Below are 20,324 nucleotides of genomic sequence, written 5' to 3' on the forward strand. Positions count from 1 at the left end.
CTTGTTCTTGAATTCATTCACACTGCTTGCACACACAACATCCAATGCAATCCATTCCAATCACACACCACTCTATGAGAGACAAATCTAGCCCTCAACTCCTTTTTAGCGATATTCATTCTCAGCTTCCAAGGATGCTCTCTTGTTCTTTTCCCACCCTTCATAAAATGAAAAATTCTATCAACTTAAATCCTGTGAATTAAAAAATTATATTATGACCCTTTCAGAAGTTTATAAGCCTCAATCAGTTCTTTATTATGGCTATATCAGTTTTGTTCTAGGTGTTTATCAGAACTTTCTAGATACCCCCCCATACGTCACACCAGTAACCTCACTTGGATGATATATCCTCAAAGTGATCATTCACTAACTATTTTATCTTCTTCTGTCAAGTCATCACTATCAGCACTCAATAAGGTCAATCTTCCCATATTCATTCTTCCTTTTACTTGCAGCATAATGAAAGAACTCTCTGGGATTTCCTTTAGCCCGCTTGGCTAGATTCTTCTCTTTGCTTTTCTTACCATGTTGGTCACCTTTCTCCTTATATACCTTCTGCAGCTCATATTTAATGATATTACTCATCCATCTAACTCCTACCTGATTAACCCTCCTTACCTCCCATATACAATTTAATGTTGCTTCCTCTAGATGACCCTTAACTATAGTATAGTAATAGTTATAAATATAAAATAAATAAATAATATAAAAAGTATAGTAATCTTGGAACCATCTCCAAACAGTATCTTGTGGTAGAGTGCATTATTCTACCAGAAATAAATGCTTCCAGATAGGTAAACTGTGAGCAAACATAACAAGATGCACTTAATCAGAAGCAATGTTTCAGTAAGCTATAGCATTCAAATGACATTTCAGTAGTATCAGAGGCTCTAATGTGTGCCAAGTGAACACTTAGCACCATATCACAGCTACCAGCTTGCAGTGTTGACATAACCTATCTTATAATCAATGTGGAGCAAACAAAACTAGGATTCAACAGATCAGGTGTCTTTCGTATCTTAGTTCATCATCATAATGATAATTATGGATATAGCCCATATTGATCTGTTCTGGTCTCATTATCCATCCAATATCCTTTTTTGATATATAAGCCAATATCCAATTGGCTTATATTTCAGTATTTGTTTAGGATATTGGGTGTTGGCCATTTGGCTTACATGTTCTATCCATTTTTGTTTACAATTGTTTAGTTTTTGTTCTATTGATTTTGTTTTTAGTTCCTTTAAAATGTCTTCTTCCCTATTATAATTACAACAATTTTGCCTGCTTCAGTTTAGGAGTACCCCTGTTTAAATGTCATTGGCTATTTACTCATGGATTCTTAGGGCATTGTGAGTGTAAATGTACCAAAAAGTATATGTAGCATGAGGAATAGAAATTTACACATACCTTTTTCTGGGTGTTACGGCTTTTCCTCTTGTCTGCGATGTCGAAAAACTACTGAGTGTGTGTGCGTGGGGGAGGGGGTAGGCAATTTGGTAGAATTAAGTTAGAAAAACCTGGGTTTTTTTCCCCCCGTAATATATATAAACATATATATTATATTATATAGGGTGGGGAAAAGGTGAAAGGGTTGATTTTTTAAAATAGGGAGGAGGAAGGGGAAAGGTGGTTGACGGGGTGTGGTCCGTTTCGACTATTCGTGGTCGTCATCTGAACATATTGGGCACAATGGGCCACTTCCCTTTTTTGTTCCAATAATATGTATTTTGCAGTTCTTCTCATAAATCTCATTTCACTGTCATATAATAATGTGGGCAATGCAAAAGTATTATATATTTTCAAGCGTGTTTCTTTTTGTACTATATTTGGACTAAGTGTTCTATTTATCAGGCCTATATTTTGTAAAAATTTTGAAGTTGTTAATTTTATGTCCTTATCTCCTTCACATGATATTTCACATCCAAGATAACTGAAAGTATTTATCTGTTCTATTATTTTATTATTAATAACTATTTTACTTCTAACTGAAGTATGTCCACAAAATGCCATTGTTTTAGTTTTATCTATGGAAATTTTCATTCCAAACTGTTCTACTCAGAGCCGGTGCTAGGGTCTTTGCCACCGGCATGCAATGTCTATCTAAGCGCCCCTGTAATCCGGGCATGTATGGTTCTTTTATGATAATAAAAATTTAAATTATTTCAAATTTCTTAAATTAATTTTGACAGAACAGCCACACGTTGGTTCGCTAAATGTAACGACCCGGAGGCGTTGACTAGGCAGGATAATCGTTAAAAACCCGAATATTCAAAAAATTCTCAAAAGTTAAAGCAAATTTTGATAAAGCCACTTCACTTTAATCGTTGAATATAATGATAAAGGGATTATATATAGCCTTCTCACCAACCCGAATCGCTAACAAAATTAAAATGAATTTTAATTATAGTTAAAATTTATTTGAACTAAAGTTTAAAAAATTCTTGCATTTTACAAGTTACTAAATTCTTAGTAGCTTTAAAAATTTTTTAATAATTTTTATAAGTGGAACTATCTTTTAGGAAAATAAAAGAAACTCAAGATAGACTGAGAAAAGAAAAGAATTCAAAAATAATTAGAACATTTAATATAAGTATTCAAAAAATAACATCTTTACAGAATAAATTAAATTACATAAATATACTTGAAATTATTTTAAATTAAAATTTTAGGGTTTTCGATTTCATATTCATAAAATTAGAATTAATGCTCTTAACGTCTAATTCCGCACATATGTCATTTTCAATAGCTATTAACGCCAAACTAACAAGCCTTTTTTTGTGACATACTTGTTCTTAAGTAGGTTTTAATCAATTTCAACTTGGAAAAGGAAGTTCACCACTTGCTACACTAACAGGTACGGTTAATAGTATTCTTCAAGCAATTGAAAAGTTAGGGAAAGATAAATTATTGGACACAATAAAATTAAGCGTATCGAAAGGGTTTTGAATATTTAAATTATCCTTCTGAAAAATATCGCAGAAAGCACATAACTCGTCATATAGTTCTATTGCATTTAAGTCTTTATTGTCGCCGTCCTTCAAGAGAATCTCCAAATCGTCACAATTTTTTCGTAAATCTTTGTTATTAATTTGTAGTAATCTATACAAGAAATTGAAATTATCATAATATATCTTTAGTTGTTCAAAATGTTCTATTAACGAACACATTGCAACGTCTAGAAGTGTATAAAATACATTCATTCTAAATTTTTCTTCTGCGATTGTGGTGTTTCATCATGATGCTCTTAGTCAAATTGTCATGTCTTCTTTTGTCGTTGGACTTCCGTACTAGTTTTAAATTCTTGTTCTCCGTCCAACTCTGCACTCAGTTCTTTTGCCATTTTAGAACTTCTTTAAAATTTGTGTCTGATCGATACTCTTGCAAGAATATTTTTAAGTTTTCGATAGATTCTAAAGCAAGTGTAATGTTCATATTTTTGTCTTGAAGCATTTTACTCACAAGGCTTATTCTGTTAAGTAAATCATGCTCAGTTATAAGAGAGCAAATAAATTTGTAGTCGTTTATTTTAGCACATAATGTTTGTGCTTCATGCTGAGTTCTTTATTAAAATTTTCATTATTTAAAATTTCAAAAAGTGCATCGTAAATTTCTCGTAACTGATATCGTAGAGGGCGGATTGCATTAATTTTACTCTCCCATCGAGTTTCTGATGGCTTTTTCAATGTTAATTTTTTTACGAACTTTAAAAGGATTGCCCAACGTTTGTAAGAGAATGAAAATAAATTGTATATTTCTTGAATAATTGCAAAGAAACTAATTGTATCTGCATTCACTTTGGCTGCATCGTTAATGATTAAATTTAGAGTATGAGCAGCACATGGCATGTAAGAAGCTCGAGGATTTTTGTTTAAAAGCAAATTTTGGAGTCCATATTTTTTCCCTTTCATATTTGCCCCATTGTCATACTCTTGACCTCGCATATCTTCAATGGGAATGTTCCATTTTTCCAGTTGTTCCATTATTGTTGCACATAAACCATGTCCTGTGGAATCTGATATATCTGCAAAACCTAAAACGTTTTCCCTGATCTTGACAATTCCATTGTCACAGGAAACAAAGCGAATAATAATGGTCATTTGTTCTGTTTTACTTACATCAGCTGTGCAGTCTAAAATTATGGAATAATATTTAGATTTTAGAATTGATAATAAAATTGCATCCCTAATTGCGTTACTTAAAGTTTCTAATATTTCATTTTGAGTGTCTTTATTCAAATAGTGTACTCTACTGTTTCGTTGTAGGGTCCTTTCAACATGATTTTCCATAACGGGATCAAACTTCGCAAACATTTCGATTAATTTTAAAAAATTGCCGTTATTCCTTTCATATAATTTATCAGATGATCCGCGAAAAGCTAAATTTTTGCTACCAAGGAATTTTATGGTTTTACCAAGTGTTCTAAAACACTCGTCCAATGTTTCTTTTCCATTGAGTCTGGCAATCAATAGTAGTTTTGTTTTTTAAATTTTTATCAAGTTCCTTCCATTTTAAGAAATTTTTCATGTGAGTTAAACTAGTCTCATGTCTATGCAAAGTTGTACTTACATTTCTCCAATCATTATAACCTTCTACAAGACTACTTGATTCGGTAGGTGCGAAAGGTTTGCAACAAAAGCAAAAAACATAATATCAAGTTTCGGAATAAATGAGCCATGTTCTTGGCACGAGCTCACCGTTTTCCATTTTTCTATTATAATACGTATCGCCAAATTTATGACCACATGTATCTCTGGGATATATTATACTTTTCTTTTGAACAGGCTCCATTTCAATTAAAACAACTCTTAATTTTTCATCACTATTTCCCCATTCACCTGGATCTTCTAAATTTACAGAGACTAACAATGTGTTAGTTTCGTGGTCAACTACAACTAAATCTTCTCCTTACTGTTTTTCACTTAAATCATGCATCTTGTTATCTTGTTCAATAGTTGCAATAATACTTTCATGAAAACTGGATGATGTGCATGGTTCATCAACTCTGATTTCTGATGTATCGAGTTGGTTACAATCTGCATCAGAATATTTTAATATTTTAACAAATTTATTAAGAGCTCCAGTTTGTTTCTTAGTATCTGCTTCTTTCGCAGCATGACGCTTACGATTTTGTACACCGGATTTTTTTTAAAAATTTTTGATTCCATTTCTATTTTATACCCACAAGAAATTATTACACAACATGACAGAGACGAAATAATAGTCTGCACTGTGCTACTGTCAGTAGCATACTGAGATGTGTACCATATGACTGGTTAACTAGCAACAAATGTTTTTATGAAAATTTGTTTCTGCACATAAAAACCGTTCATTGTTTCACTTTAGATAGATTGCAGTAGACACAACATTCTGCAGGCAAGCATTTAGCCTGCTCTAGCTGCAAATTGTAAACTGCCGGCTGATCAAAGAGGCGGCAATATACATTTTTTTAAAAATTTTTATTCGGTGTATCCGGCCTTATTTATTTTAATATTAATCATTCTAAGAATTTTTTATTTTCATGATAAAAAATTATGTTTCTTAAAAATGAACTTATGAACGGTTTCCTGGCAGCAGCGCTGCCCTTCATAGCGGCGCCCGAATGCACCAGCCCTGGTTCTACTATAATGTTTAAATTATATATTGCTTTTTGTAAATTGTCTTCCTTATCTGATATTATTACCTGATCATCTGCAAATAATAGTGTATTTATTTTGTTATTCCGGGAAATTTCTATACACCTGGATTGTTTAAGCAGCATTTCTCAACCTTTCTAAGCTCAAGGACCATTAAAATGCCTAAAACAATTCTACAGACCACTAAGTTACAGAGGCATAGCTGAGGAGGGGGTGGGTGGGTTGATATGCCCTGGACGGCACTTCTTTGGCATTTAAGAAATCTTGCCACACTGTCTATAAAACAGCAACTGAGTGATGAAATAGACTTCAACAATGTCCTCGAACAGAAAAGCAAGAAAAATAACATTTTACGAACAGAAAAGCAAGAATAATAACATTTTAGAATGTTGGAATTGAAGCTTTACTTCAAAAATAAACAGTTTTAATTTATTTCCCTATACGTCATTTTGACTTTTTGTAATTTTTTTTAAAAACCAATGGGAATTACCAACATTTTGGAAAAACTGTGCCATTTATAACTTAATAAATCTAAATGCATGTTTTTAATACATACGGAAACATAATTAATTAAATTGGAAGTAAACGATTCAAAATGTATCAAATAAATAATATAATATAATATAATTATGTTACTACTTACTTTTAATGAGATGGTTCAGCTTCTCGGCCCTTGCAGAGTTGCTGGATACCTGGCTCAATATTGGTCAACTTCAGTCAAAGATAGGCACACACACACTAAGACAAAGTCTGTATTTTGTTTTTATTTGAAGGAGCGATGAAAATCCTTTCTCACAAAGATAGGTTGTAGAAAACTGCATGACAATTTTCAATGCTTCTTCAGATAATTCTGGAAATTCATTTCTCACTGAAGGCGAGATCCAAAATCGAGCAAAACCAAGATCATGGAATTGCATTTTAAGTCCACTGTCACTTGAAAGCTCAATTAACTGCTCATTTTTGATAACGAAAGGTCGTTCTCGTGACTGCAAGCCTGAAATGGATCACAAACCCAAAGAAATCTATTATAAAAGATATTCGAAAAATATGTTTCAAAATTCTGTTTGAGATTTTTGAGGTGGTCACAAACCCTTTCCAGAAACTCAGAATCAACAAAATTATCTTTTTCCACTAAAAAGGATTCCAATGTTGGAAAAGGTGAAAATTGTCAGTCTTTTACATAATTAATCCATAAAACCAGTTTTTTTCTCGAATGTCTTTATTTTGTCGTACGCATCAAGAACAGTTAAAGAATTTCTCTGAAGAGAGAGAGAGATTTAGTTCATTTAATTTCCAAAAAATGTCTGAAAGATAGGATAGTGTTGATAAACATGCTTCGTCAACAAGGAGTAATGCAAAATCAGAATTACGTTCATTTACAACAATAAAACTTCGTGCCTTAATTGAAATAGCCTTGTTAGTACTTTGCCACTGGAAAGCCAGCGAATTTCAGAACGAAGCAAAAGTTGTATATATTCACTGCCCATTTCATCGCAGAATACTGAAAATAACCTGTTATTTAACGGTCGAGGTTTAATAAAATTAACTAGCTTTACAGCATTGTATAGCACAGTTTTAAATTCTGGCGACATTCCTTTGGAGGTTAATGCTTCCCTATGTATGGTACCCAATTCATATCCGGACCATAGAAACAACCCCACGATGCCTGCCTCTAAGGGTGCGAGCTCCATCCAAACAGAAGCCTATACATTTTTCCAAATGGATCCCTTTTGTGTATTATGTAATTATTGAAAGTGTGAAATATTTATTGTCCTGTTGTTCGGGATGGCAAAATTCTACAAAACAGAATATGATCATGCGCATATCTTACGTAGCATATTAACTGCGGATCATTTGTAACATCTTGTCTATTTTTAACTTATAATAAGGGCTCTTCTTTAACTCTTTCGATTAACTGAGATTTTATGTCACCTGCCATATCATTAATTGTGCGACCTACAGTGTCATTTGAAAGAGGAATGAAATCAATACCTTTTAGTAACTTGTTACCAAACATAGTTTTACCACATCTTTTATAGCTGAAGTAGCAAATTTTCCCTGATAGAATGAGCTTTCCCTGTTTTCGCTATGAGCAAACTTAAGAGATAGGATGTTTCTAGTGCCTTGCTATTAATGGAACCCATGGCCGAAACTATATCTTTCCCATGATTTAATGTCCCTAAGCATTGCTGAAAAAATTCAGTTGGGCTTATTTTTCACATCACAATGTTAAGTTTCTAAATGTCGGAGTTTCGCAGGTTTTATGCACTTGTTCGACAACACTTCATAACACAAAACAATGAGGTTTTTGTTCACTGTCATCTCCACACCAGAGTAAACCCAAATTCCAAATATGAACTGTTATATTTCCTACTGTATTTTTTCTTTGAACTGCTTGTTTCTTCTACTTTAATAGTATCAGATTTACTCGCCATTACAACACGTGCATCACAATTAGGGTTAGCATCACCTGTTTCATTTGCTCTTTTTTTTTTTTTCAAAGTATTAGTTCTAAGCCACTTTTCCATTATTAAAAATCGTTTCTGAAAAATATATAAATATATAAAAAATGGGGTTAACTCAGGACACACTTTGTCCAAGTATCACTTAGCACTTCTGAAGATATACTGAGCCTTGGATGAAGGAAGGAAACCTTCAATAATAAAAATCAATAAACAACAAGCAATTGGTTGAAAAGTGGATAACACATGTAACCTTCAAATCTGACAAAACAGTAAGAAGGCGGAAGCAATAAAACTATATTGTTGTTCACTTCACTCCTCTTTTATTATTTGTCATTCTGCCGTTAAATTTGTAGCGGCAGAATGGCGAATAATGAAAGAAGGGTGAAGTGAACAAAATATAGTTTTATTGCTTCTGCCTTTGAACATTCTGAAGCTGTTTGTTGGTTTTTTTTTAAGTCTCCATTTGATTTCAATATTTACTTACTTATTCAATTTTAATTCGTTTTGTCTGGATAATTAAAATATATATTTATTTAATTAATTTAAGTCTGCCTGCGGACCATCTATCCCACCGTCGCAGACCACAGGTTGAGAAACACTGGTTTAAGGTGTTCTACTGTATTAATATTTCATTAATGTAAACATTGAAAAGTGTTGGAGACAGAGGGCATCCCTGTCTCACTCCTTCATTTATAGATTGTTTTTCAGACATTTTTTCATTATCTTTGTATATATTCAATACTGCATGTAGTAAAATATTAGGTATATTTATTCTTTGTAATATGTCAAACAGTAAACGAAGAGCCTGTATATCTCAGTGGATGTGGCGTTTGCACACCACGGCACTTGACTGCACGAAGGAAGACTTTGTTTTGAATCTAGTCATCGCTCGGGTTTTTCGTTCAGTAAACTCAAGAAAATCGACCGTAGAACTCACATTATTTCAGACATTAAACATATTGTGTTAGGGACCACGAGATGGCGGCACTTGTTGAGCCGTCTCTCTCGATTGGCTGCCAGTGGAGATTGAACTGCCTAATCAGTCTCCAAAAGTTAGATAGGGCTAAACGGCCTCGCCTACTCCCTATACGGGAATAAAAGGGCGGTAGCTGATTTTTTTTTTTGATATACTGTATATCTTTTTACTTTGTCAAATGCTTTTTCGTAATCTATAAAAAAAAAAAAAATGAGTTTCTAAATTAAATTCTCTTCTTTTTTCTATAAGTAGTTTTAAACAGAAAGCTGCATCCATTGTAGAGCATCCTTTTCTAAATCCATTTTGACATTCTAATAATATTTTTTTACTGTATATTTTCAGTTTTTCATTAAGTATTCTATTATATATTATGTAGCATGTATTCAATAAACTAATACCTCTATAATTAGCAGGTTTTGTTTTATTCCCTTTTTTAAATACAGGTAATTACTATTCTTATATTCCATTCTATTGGTATTTGTCCATTTGTATATACAGTGGTATCTTGCTAATCCGAACATAAAAACCGTGCTCGTTCTGATTAACGAAAAGTTTGGATTAGCGAATTTTCGCCCAAGAGAGAACAATAACTAGCGTTTAAGACAAAAAAAATCAGATTCTAATGGTACATCAATTTAATTCTGTAAATAAATGTAGTATCTGATAGAAAAAAAGCTATTATACTGCAATGTAAAACTTAAAAAAATAATACAGTACACAAGTTTATTTTAGTAAAAAATTTAGTTTGTATGTACCTGTATTGTTGAGGATTCTGATTTAATAAAACTGCAATAAAAAAGCTATCAGTACATAACTTAATTTGTGTAAAAAATATTACTTTCTTGTAAACAACCCACAAAAAAAGTTTCACAAAATAATACATAAAAGTTTTTTTTTATCTTTGTAAAAAAAACACTGATTTTCTTTTGCTTCTTGGAAGCTAAACTTTTTTTCGAATGCTTCTTCTCGGAGCTGCATTAGCAATAAAATTTTGTGGAATGGCGTATCATTCTGCTTATCCCATTCTATACACATATTAAAACTGTTAACTGCCTCTTTATTTGTTACTCTTTTTCCATTCCGTAACTTTTATTTGTGAAATTTCAACATCTGGATTTATATTTTTAACCAAATTATGCATGATTTGAATTTCCCCTTTTTGTGTATCACCGTAGTTATCTTGGTAAATTCTAGAAGGCCACAGTTTTTTCCATGACGCTCGAATTGCTTCAGGTTCGACGGCTTCCCAGGAAAATGTGAACACACAATAAATCAAAATGAACCTACGCTATAACCGTACAATCGACAACGTGAAAAAATATTCTACTGTAATAATAATAAAATAAATAATAATAGTTAAAATAATAATTATTAAATAAAAATAATAATACGTAATAAATAAAACTTTTTTCTTTCAAACCCCAGTTCGGATTACTGGAGGGTTCGGACTAAAGAGGTTCGGATTAGCGAGATACCACTGTATTATTTAAAAATTTTAATAATCTTTGAAAAAATTTTTTTCCAGTAAATTTATACAGTTTGGAGTTTATCCCATCTTCTCCTGCTGATCTGGCATTTTTTATTTTATTTAGGAAACTTTAGTTTTACCTGCACTAAATAGTGATCTGTGTCGATTTCTAGCCCTCTTCTGACTTTAACATTTAGGAAGTAAGTACTGTAAATAAAAGAAGTTGCTATTTACGTTCTAAAGGAATGTTCGAGGAAACGCTAATTGGAAGATTAGTAGTATATTCCGAAAAGGGAATCGCAGAACTGTAAATAAAAGAAGAAGTTGCTATTGACGTTCTAAAGGAATGTCCAAGAAAACTCTGATTAGGAAGTTTCATCTATATTAAGGAAGCTGGATCTAACTATTTTGATGCTTTTTCATTTGCTATAAATTAGTCTATTATTGATTTTTGTCCCCTTGCACAACATGTATATTTACGTATGTTTTTATGTTTGCAAAATGTATTTGTAAAATTAACCATGCAGACATTTAGGTTCGGAGGAACTTAAGTTTTTTTTTATGTGACAGTCGGAGGAAAATTAATAGTAGATTCCGAAAAGGGAATCGTAGAGTTATGAAATTTTAAAGATTTAAGACTGTCGATAAGTGTTAGTGAATAAAAGAAGAAATTGCTATTTACGTTCTAATGGAATGTTCGAAGAAACGCTAATTGGAAGATTAGTAGTAGATTCCGAAAAGGGAATCGCAGAACTGTAAATAAAAGAAGTTGCTATTTACGTTCTAAAGGAATGTTTGAGAAAACTCTGATTAGGAAGTTTCATCTATATTAAGGATGCCAGATCTAACTATTATTTCTACTAAAAAAGAGACAGAACTGAGTTAGGAAGAATTGTGTGCTACAAGAGTGAAGATAAAGGATCCTGTGAAAATGAAGAATAAAGTCATATATCTTCGGAAAATGGCCTTGACAGAGAGAAACTGACTATGAACATTTATCATTGTGAAAACAAGTGTTTAGTCTAGTCTTAAGTGTAAGTTTATTTTTTAAAAGGCCTTGGATCCAATTAATTTGTAGTTAGTTATATAATATTTGTTTGAAGTGTATATATATATATATTGTTTTTGTTATATTAAACGTGTTTATTTTGTATTTTGGTCTTGAGTCAGTGATTTATTTGGCTTCTGAAAGAAATAGTAAAAAAGAGGTCACTGCACCAATCGGAGTGAACCCTTGTGCATATATAGGTACACTCGGAATTAAAAAAATAATTGTTGAACAGAGATCATCTCTATGGTAGGATTAATATTATGATAATATCCTCTATATAAAATCAATATAAAAAAATCTCTAATTATTAACAATATAATAATTTCTCTTTCAATTAACATATTCATTATTTTTATATTATTATATAATCAATGAGCCCTCTTTCCATTTTTGTTTACTGTTGGTTCTCCAAATTTTTGTATATTATTGTTAATTTTTTTAATTCCTATTCTGACATTAATTATATAATTATATGGCCTGTTTTATTTAATTTTTCATACATTCCTTGTAACTCTTCGTAAAAGTAATCATCTTTTTCTTCTTCTATTCCTTCTTCAGGGCATACACTCCAACAACTTTAAAATTTTCTTTATTTAATTTTAATTGCGCTTCTAATATTCTAACATTAAATCAACTTTTGCTTTAATTGATTTATGGATCCAAATCATTACACCAGCTTATGTATGTATTTGTATGATATTGTAATTAGATGTTTCTTTTGTTCCTTTAAGTTTCTTTTTTGTTTCTGTAAGAACGGCAATTTCTATATTTCCATCATTTAAAATTTTATCTAATTCTTCTTTATGCGCTATGCTTCTAATGTTCCATGTAGCATATTTCACCACATTTTTCTTTTACCAAAGTTTCTTAACCTTTTCCATTTGCGGTCTCTTCCCATGTTTTCTGTCTGGTTTGGATTTCGTTGAGATTTGAAAATAACACGTTTCCATATGTCAAGTGACTAGCATGATGATAGGTATTCCTAGTGTTGGGGCTGCCACCTTAAGACAACTAGGCTTGCCTTTTTTTTAAGTAGATAGTGGAAACTACGGTTTGAGAGGAAAGAGTCATCCCCTCGCCCTCGAATTGCTCTAATAGCACTGGGTGGGTGGGGGGTTGATTGGCTCCTTTGAGAACTCGTGACCTAGCCACAATGTATCTCCATTTCTTTCTGTCTTTTTGTTTTTTGCAGCAGTGGCCAACTCCAAAGCAAGTGTCCAGTGATCTTTTTAATATGGTTCAACACCTTGGTCTTGGGAGTCCTCTTTTTCTTCGTCCTTCCACTTGGCCTTGCTTGGTAAGTTTTTCTAGGTTGTCATTTTCACATCTTTAAACGTGACCAAAACATTTCAGAATTCTTTTGTTTCAATGGCACATAGCCACCTCTTGATTTTTAGTTGATTTATTATACTTTCATTAGACCTTTTTCCATCCAGGAGACTCTCAAAATCCTTCTCCAGCACATCTCAAAACTGTTTATCTTGTCCACATCTTTCTTCCTGAGTGTCCAAGATTCAGAATCATACATGAAAAGTGAAAACACCAAGCTATTGACCAGTCTTGATTCAGTGGTGATAGAAATGTTTCTGTCTTCCCACATTTTCTGCAATTGCACCATTGCTGATTCTCGCCATAGTAATTTAATTTCTGGTTGACATCTATCTACTCTTGGTGCTTATTAGTGCTCCAAAGTAAATGAATTCACCCACCTTCTCAAAGTCACTGTTGTGGGCAAAATTGTCAAATATTTATCACATATTTATTGTTTATTATGTATTTATTTTGTTTTATCCTGATATTAATCATGATAAAACAAAAATTCTTAAACCTTAAACCATATTTCAGGCTTTCCTATTAAACTCTTTTAATGAGGGACTCCAGTTCTCCTTTTTTGCTAGCAATAAGAATGGTATCGTCAGCATAGCTAAGATTATTTATCTTTTTGCCACCAATTAAGAAATCACTATTGTGTCCATTAAGTGCCTTTCCCACAATGTATTCTCCTTAAAGATTGTATAGATCGGGGAGATTATACATCCTTGTCTCACACTTTTCTCGACATCAAACCAATCACTGAGATGATTTCCATCCATCTTTACTGCAGGCGGATTCCTCTCGTAGAGTTGTTTTAAAAGGTGTGTCAAGTGTTTTGGGATGACCATTTTACTTGGCATTTTCCACAAGTCTTCCACGGGACCTCTTCATTGATTATGCTAAAGCCTAATTAATGAAGAACATATACAAGGGAATATTAAATTCTTGATCTCTGGTTTTTAGAAAAGAGTGTGGGCCTTTTTCTAAAACATGCCTGTTCTGCAGGAAGTTGTTGCTTGACATGCTGTTTAAGTCTTTCTTTAATAATTAGTTCTATAATTACTACATTCATTGACATTTCATTTTTGTGTATTGGGATAAAAATGGATTTTACCCAATCATCAGGCCTATCTCCTGTCTTCCAGATTTTATTACAAATTTTTCTGATGATTTCAATTCTTATTTGTCTCAGACATGCAAGAAGTTCACTTGATATTTGGTTGTGGCCTGGGGTTTTCCCTATACCTATGCCGTCTGTACATACTCTCTTACTCCACTGGTATATATCCCAAAGCCTGGAAATTGGCCTATATTCAACCCATTCCTAAAAGGTGACAAATCGCTGCCATCTAACTACCACCCTATCTCACTTTCCTCAATCCTATTTAAAGTGATGGAGAAAACCATCAATTCTCAACTCCTACTCTACCTTGAAGGTCGCAATTAAGCGACCACCAGTACGGATTCCGTCGATGCCAATCAAAAGGTGACCTGCTCTCATAAATCACCCATCTCTGGACATATGCCATAGAAAAATTTGGCAAATCCCAAGTAGTTGCACTTGATATCTCTAAAGCCTTTGACTGGGTCTGGCACAAAGGCTTACTAAGCAAACTTCCATCATTTGGACTGTCTCAGGACTTCTGCAGATGGATTGCCAGCTTTCTGTCTGGACGCACACTATGTGTAATGGTAGATGGCTCCCTATCCTCCCACCATCCAACTAATGCTGGGGTCCCACAACGTTTAGATCTCTTGCTGACCCTCTTCCTTTTGTATATCAATGACCTACTTCAGTTGAACTCCATCCCAATACATAGTTTTGCAGATGACAGCACATTGCACTCCTCCCTTTCATTTGATAAACCTTACCCTACACAACTCACTTCAACCCACAGAACATCAACTGCCCTTAATTCGGACCTCCAAGCCATCCTCCAATGGGGCTCAGATAACCTCGTCAACTTCAACGCTAGTATAACAGTTCTGTCTTATTTCCCACAAAAAAGAACCATTTTTCCCCAGTATTATTTTTGATAACACTCAAATTCCCAGACAAGATGAAATTTCTCTTTTCGGAATTACCTTGGCATCAGGCCTCTCCTGGCATAAACATATCACAACCATTGCATCCTCAGCTTCCAAAAAACTAGGCTTTCTCTTTCGCTCAAGACCTTACTTCACCTCAAAACAGCTGTTAACCTTATACCAGGGGTCTTCAACCTTTCAGACAGTGCAGGTAGCATTAAAAATTTCAAGGTAGCCCGCAGGCCACTAAGCTATACTGCGATATTTAGAATCGTAAGATGCTTTCCAGATTCACAAGGAACGCTGGTGCATTTGGTACTTTACATAAAATCCTATAAAAACAAACAAACTCAGCTTTAAGAGCATAGGCAGGAGTCGGATTCATGATAAGTAAATACAATCCATACTTGAAAAAAGATAATTTAATGAAGAAAACATTCATTTTTTACAATGTCAATGGGAAACTTGGTAATGCTTTTCCTTGACCAGCTTGTCGATGTTGGAAGTCTCTATGCACAGAGTACTCTCGAGATGTTGGTCCATAATCTGAGTTCTTGTGTTGGACTTCACATGCTTCGTTCTGGAGAAGAACTGCTCACATAAGTACATGCTTCCTAACCAAGCACAAATCTTCAAAGTATGCTGGCGAAGATTAGGGAATACGTCCTCAGAAATGTAGTCTTTGTAAAATGTAAGCAAGGGCACATTGAATAATTTTTCTCTCAAAGAAGTTGTTTTGGAGTTCAAGCAGCTCTATTTGTACTGAGCCTGGCATTTCAGCAGCAATGACACTGAATGCTATTGAAAATAAATCTAACGAAGACTGCTGGTTACGAAAATCACCAAATCTCTCTTCGAACTCACTTTGCAACATGGCTAATTTTGTAGCGTATTCATCAAAAGACAAACAGTTGGACTCAGCGAGAAGCTGAAAATGAGTTGTGCCTCCCAAAGTTTGAGCTTGGCCACAAAAGCTTTGATGTGATTAAACAGAGTGTGTACCAGTTGATCTTTGGATTGTAGCCGTGTATTTAGGTCATTCATATGCAATAAGATGTTGGTCACAAAGGCAAAGTCTGTCATCCACTTTGGATCGTTGAATTCTGCAATCGGATTCCCCTTGGTTTGCATGAACTGCTGTATTTCACTCCTTAAGTCAAAGACTCTTTTAAGAACCTTCCTTCTGCTCAAGCAACGAACATTACTATAATAAACCACATCACCGTGATCTGCTTCACACTCTTGGAATTGATGACAGTCACAATAACTTTCATGATATTCTCAAATCGCACACAAATTCTCCTGGTGGATTAAGCAGTGGTAATGTTTAATAGAAATCCGTAGCAGAGCAACAAATCCTTCAGTCTTTCCCACCATAGCAGGGGCACCATCAGTTACCACATCCTCGAGTTTAGTTAAGCTAAGGTCGAAAAGGTGGAGCGTTTTCTTGGCAGCTTCAAGAATATCAGTGCCTTTTGGCGTTCCCTTCATAGGTACGAGCACTAGCAGTTCTTCTGTCACATTGAATTGTTGATCAATGCCACGGACAAAGATAACAAGTTGTGCTGTATCCTTCACATCTGTGCTCTCATCTAAAGCAAGTGAATATGGCGTAAACTCAGACAACCATTTTTTTAAAAAAATTCCTTCAATGTACTTTAAGTACCACTTGACGCTGGTAGATGGCTGAAGAAGCATGTCTATTTTATATTTATTTTTATAGGATTTTATGAAGTATCAAATGCACAGTGTTCCTTGTGAATCTGGAATGCATCTTACAATTCTAAATACCGCAGTATAGCTTAGTGGCCTGCAGGCTTCATTGAAATTATTTTTTATTTAATCATGTTTTAATGTTAAGTAGCTATTTTTTCAAAATGGCTGACAGGCCACGGAAAAGAGCTCTGCAGGCCATGCGTTGAAGACCCCTGATGTACATTATACTTATTTTGGATTTATTTGTTCAATAAATTTATGCTTAATAAACTGTTATAGATTTAAACTTCTGTTCTTATCTTATTCTAAAAACATTATTATCACACACTATGAAGGAAAAAAAAAATCAGTAAATAACGTTCTTTTTTTTTACTGCTAATGCTAATAGAGAATGAGTAATGAGACCCACTGTTTCGGAAAGGAAGCATAAGCAGGGTCTTTTACAATTAGCTGAATTAATGTGGGGCAAAAATAGAAATCTTTACTGCTGTTTTCCTATAGACTTGAAGAAAGCATTTATTCAACAAGTAAACATAGTGTGCTTGAAAGATTAGAACAAAAGAGGAAAAAATATTCAATATTATTCTCCAGTACCTGTGCCTAGAACCGTTCTTCTAGAACTATTATAGGCACTAGCAAGCACTATCCTAGACACTACTAAAGAACTAGCAGAAGAGTCTATTCTAGAATGCATGGGAATAACTGTGAATAGATAAAATTTATATCATATAAAATATGCAGATGATAATATAGTATTATTTACAGATAATAAGGAAAACTTAAAAGTACATAACTGAAAACCTACATAAAACAGTAAAGACTATGCAATACAGATAAATTTTAGTAAAACCAAAACAATGATAAAAGGAAGAAAATAAACTGGTTTTAAAAAATTCAATTACTTAGGTATATTGATTACAGACAGGCTAAATTATGAAGAAACTATTAAACAGAATAAATCTAGGATTGGTCTACTATGACAAAACTTACGGTGGAGAAACTTGGGTATCAAACAGAAGAAAGAACAAAGATTGACAGGCTTTTTTGAAAGCAAGTGTTTGAGAAAAATAAATCATGGACTGAAATGAAAACCAATCAGGAGGAGAATTATACATTTCAATAATAACAAGAATCAGGGAAAACAGTTACAGTGGTATGGGCGTGTACAGAATGTCTACTAACAGGTTTCCTCAAATTCTCCAAAATGAAAGATACCACTGAATGGATAGAAAACATTGAGTATAAATAGTCTGAACTAGAAATTTAAATAACTTGGCTACCAACAGATTTGACCAGAGTTATTGTTTATGGTGGCCTCAACCTGCTTTAGACAGATGAAGATGATATATATACAGGGTGTTCGGGATAAATTTGACAGTTTCGTAAGGAAAAAGAAAATCTTCTTTGTATCTATTAAATTTAATGAATTGACAAAAAAAATTACAGGCAGAGTTAATTACAATACTATCAACAAGATTTACTCAAAATAACCACCATTAGCATCGATCACAGCTTCAATTCTGCTTCGGAACCTCGAACAAGCTGATGCTACAGTCTCCCTGGGAAGGGCCGCAAAAACTGTTTTAATTTTATCCATTAACTGGGCTTTTGTATTACTGGAAGTGCGATTGGTGTCTTTTTCAACTGCGCCCCATACAAAATAATCCATGGGGTTAAGGTCTGGGGAGTTTGGAGGCCAAACATTTGGACTGGTGAAGTCGTAGAAATTTTCAGACAACCATTTTTGACTTTTCCCAGAGGTGTGGCAAGGGGCCGAATCCTGCTGCCATACATACGGCCTACCATTGGCTACCCTTGTTATCCAGGGCTTGACTACAGTTAGCAACTCCACGAACAAAGCCCGAATTCCAATGCCAGGGTTCTTCAACACCTGTTCCTGCAGATTTGCGAGGAATTCTGCTGTACGAACGCAATCAGATCGTCTGCTAGGGATCTTTCTTCTTGCTACATCCTTGTAGTCACCATTGCAAGTCTCTAGTTCATGCCCGGTTGTTTTTACTGTATTCAGGGAGCATTGGGCAGCAGTCGTAATATCCTTATTTTGATGGCGGGCACGAATCATCATGATACAAGTTATTCTCTTCCATGATTCAGGTGGGTTCCAGCTATCCATCCTGTATATGAATGAAGAAGGGTCCAAACTTTTAAATGAAGAGAAGTGTGTGTTAATACATGTAACTTACGGAAAAATATAATTAATTATAAATATGTCAAATTTATCCCGAACACCCTGTATATCCTTGTGGTTAGCCAAGTTCTTTTTGTTCTTATACTGAGCAGACAAGTCAGCACTAAAATAATTTCTTCTTCTTCAGCACAGGTGAAGGAAACAAATTGTTCATCAAACTCTGAAAAGCATAAATTGCTCTTATGTTGTACTTCAGACAGTACAACAAATGTAAGATGCCTGTAGTGATGATGTAAATCACCATCAGTTACAGGCACCTAGGCTAGATCTCCTATTTTTGACAGACACCCAAACTCTAACTACAAGTCTACTTTAACTGTCCAGAATAACACTATATGATTGGTGCATGTGCCTCTCTGAAATCCAACAGACCTGAAAATTTTGGAATCATCTTCTTTTGACCTTTTGTTTCAGGTTTCTTTACCTCATACAGTAGCATTAATTTTCTGTATTTACTGTTCTACACTGATGCATGTAAAAAATGTAAATCTGACTCTGAAAATGCAAATAGAAAAATATGTTTCCAGTTCAGATAGTTGTACTTTCTTGTCCTTTCAGAGGTTTCTTGATGCAATTTTTGCACACCTGTGCTTATACCTTTCTCTAATCCAGATTGCACCACTATTACACAACCTAAAGATTTAATGACCTAGCAAAATTATTTTCCTCTACTTTATGCAGAGACTCACTAAGGCAAATCACCTCTTACCATATACTTCCTGTGGCCTTTCAACAAATAAACTTCAGAAAACCTTAAATAACCTAGATACTAATTAAGTCTTCTGTGTGAATTGCAGAGGTATAGTTCGACCATAGATGAGAGAACCCTCGACACTTCACATGGCAGAAGAAGGCAAATCCATTCCGATAATAGGGTAATCAATCCATTTCATGGGATGAGAGTTTATTATTACACATCGGAAAATTTTACGTATCAAGCAAGTGATTTCACGTGTTGGTTAAAAATTTGTACATATCTTTTTTCTCTTCTCCCCTTCAACATGAATTGACTCTTGGCACTCTGCCAGCTACGGTTCTTACCTATGGGCAGACTATAATTAGTTCTGGAGTGCAATTCATGCTCCAGAACTAACACATGTTCTACATTCTTTCTACACTCAGCTGCCACTTGTATATATATCCAACTTAGTCTAATCAAGCATCAAACTATCGACTCATTTCCTTCCACCAATCCTTTCCAAAATGGAAGTCTTCTTTGCTATCTGGAAGTCAACAAGTTAATGATCATTAGTATAGACTGAACTACTGAAAATGTGCCATGGAAAGTGTTTATATATATATATATATAAAATTATATATACATTGATAAATATATATTTATCAATTTTTACAGTCTGGAAACATGAATTCACGGTCTGTCTTAAACTAACCATTTCCACTAAAAATATAATAAGCAATCGAAAAGATTTCTGAAATTTTCACTGAGTCGATGCTTACTCT

General features: G+C 33.9%; 1 protein-coding gene across 3 annotated transcripts in view; it reads right to left on the reverse strand.

Moving 5' to 3' along the window:
- Positions 1 to 20,324, reverse strand: part of LOC150095597 (uncharacterized) — a 215,988-nt gene that overhangs the window by 189,265 nt on the left and 6,399 nt on the right. The window contains exon 1 of one of the 3 annotated variants that reach the window (XM_090410057.1): positions 6,280 to 6,381. The exons of the other annotated variants lie outside the window; for them this stretch is intronic. The gene's annotated coding sequence lies outside the window, so the exon portion shown is untranslated. Of the gene's footprint in view, positions 1 to 6,279; positions 6,382 to 20,324 lie in introns of those variants that run through there. 3 annotated transcript variants of the gene reach the window in all.

The sequence above is a fragment of the Typopeltis vanoorti genome, chromosome 20 (assembly GCF_054136105.1).
Source record: "Typopeltis vanoorti isolate ZY-2024b chromosome 20, IOZ_Tvanoo_1.0, whole genome shotgun sequence".
In the NCBI taxonomy this organism is placed as follows: Eukaryota; Metazoa; Arthropoda; class Arachnida; order Uropygi; family Thelyphonidae; genus Typopeltis; species Typopeltis vanoorti.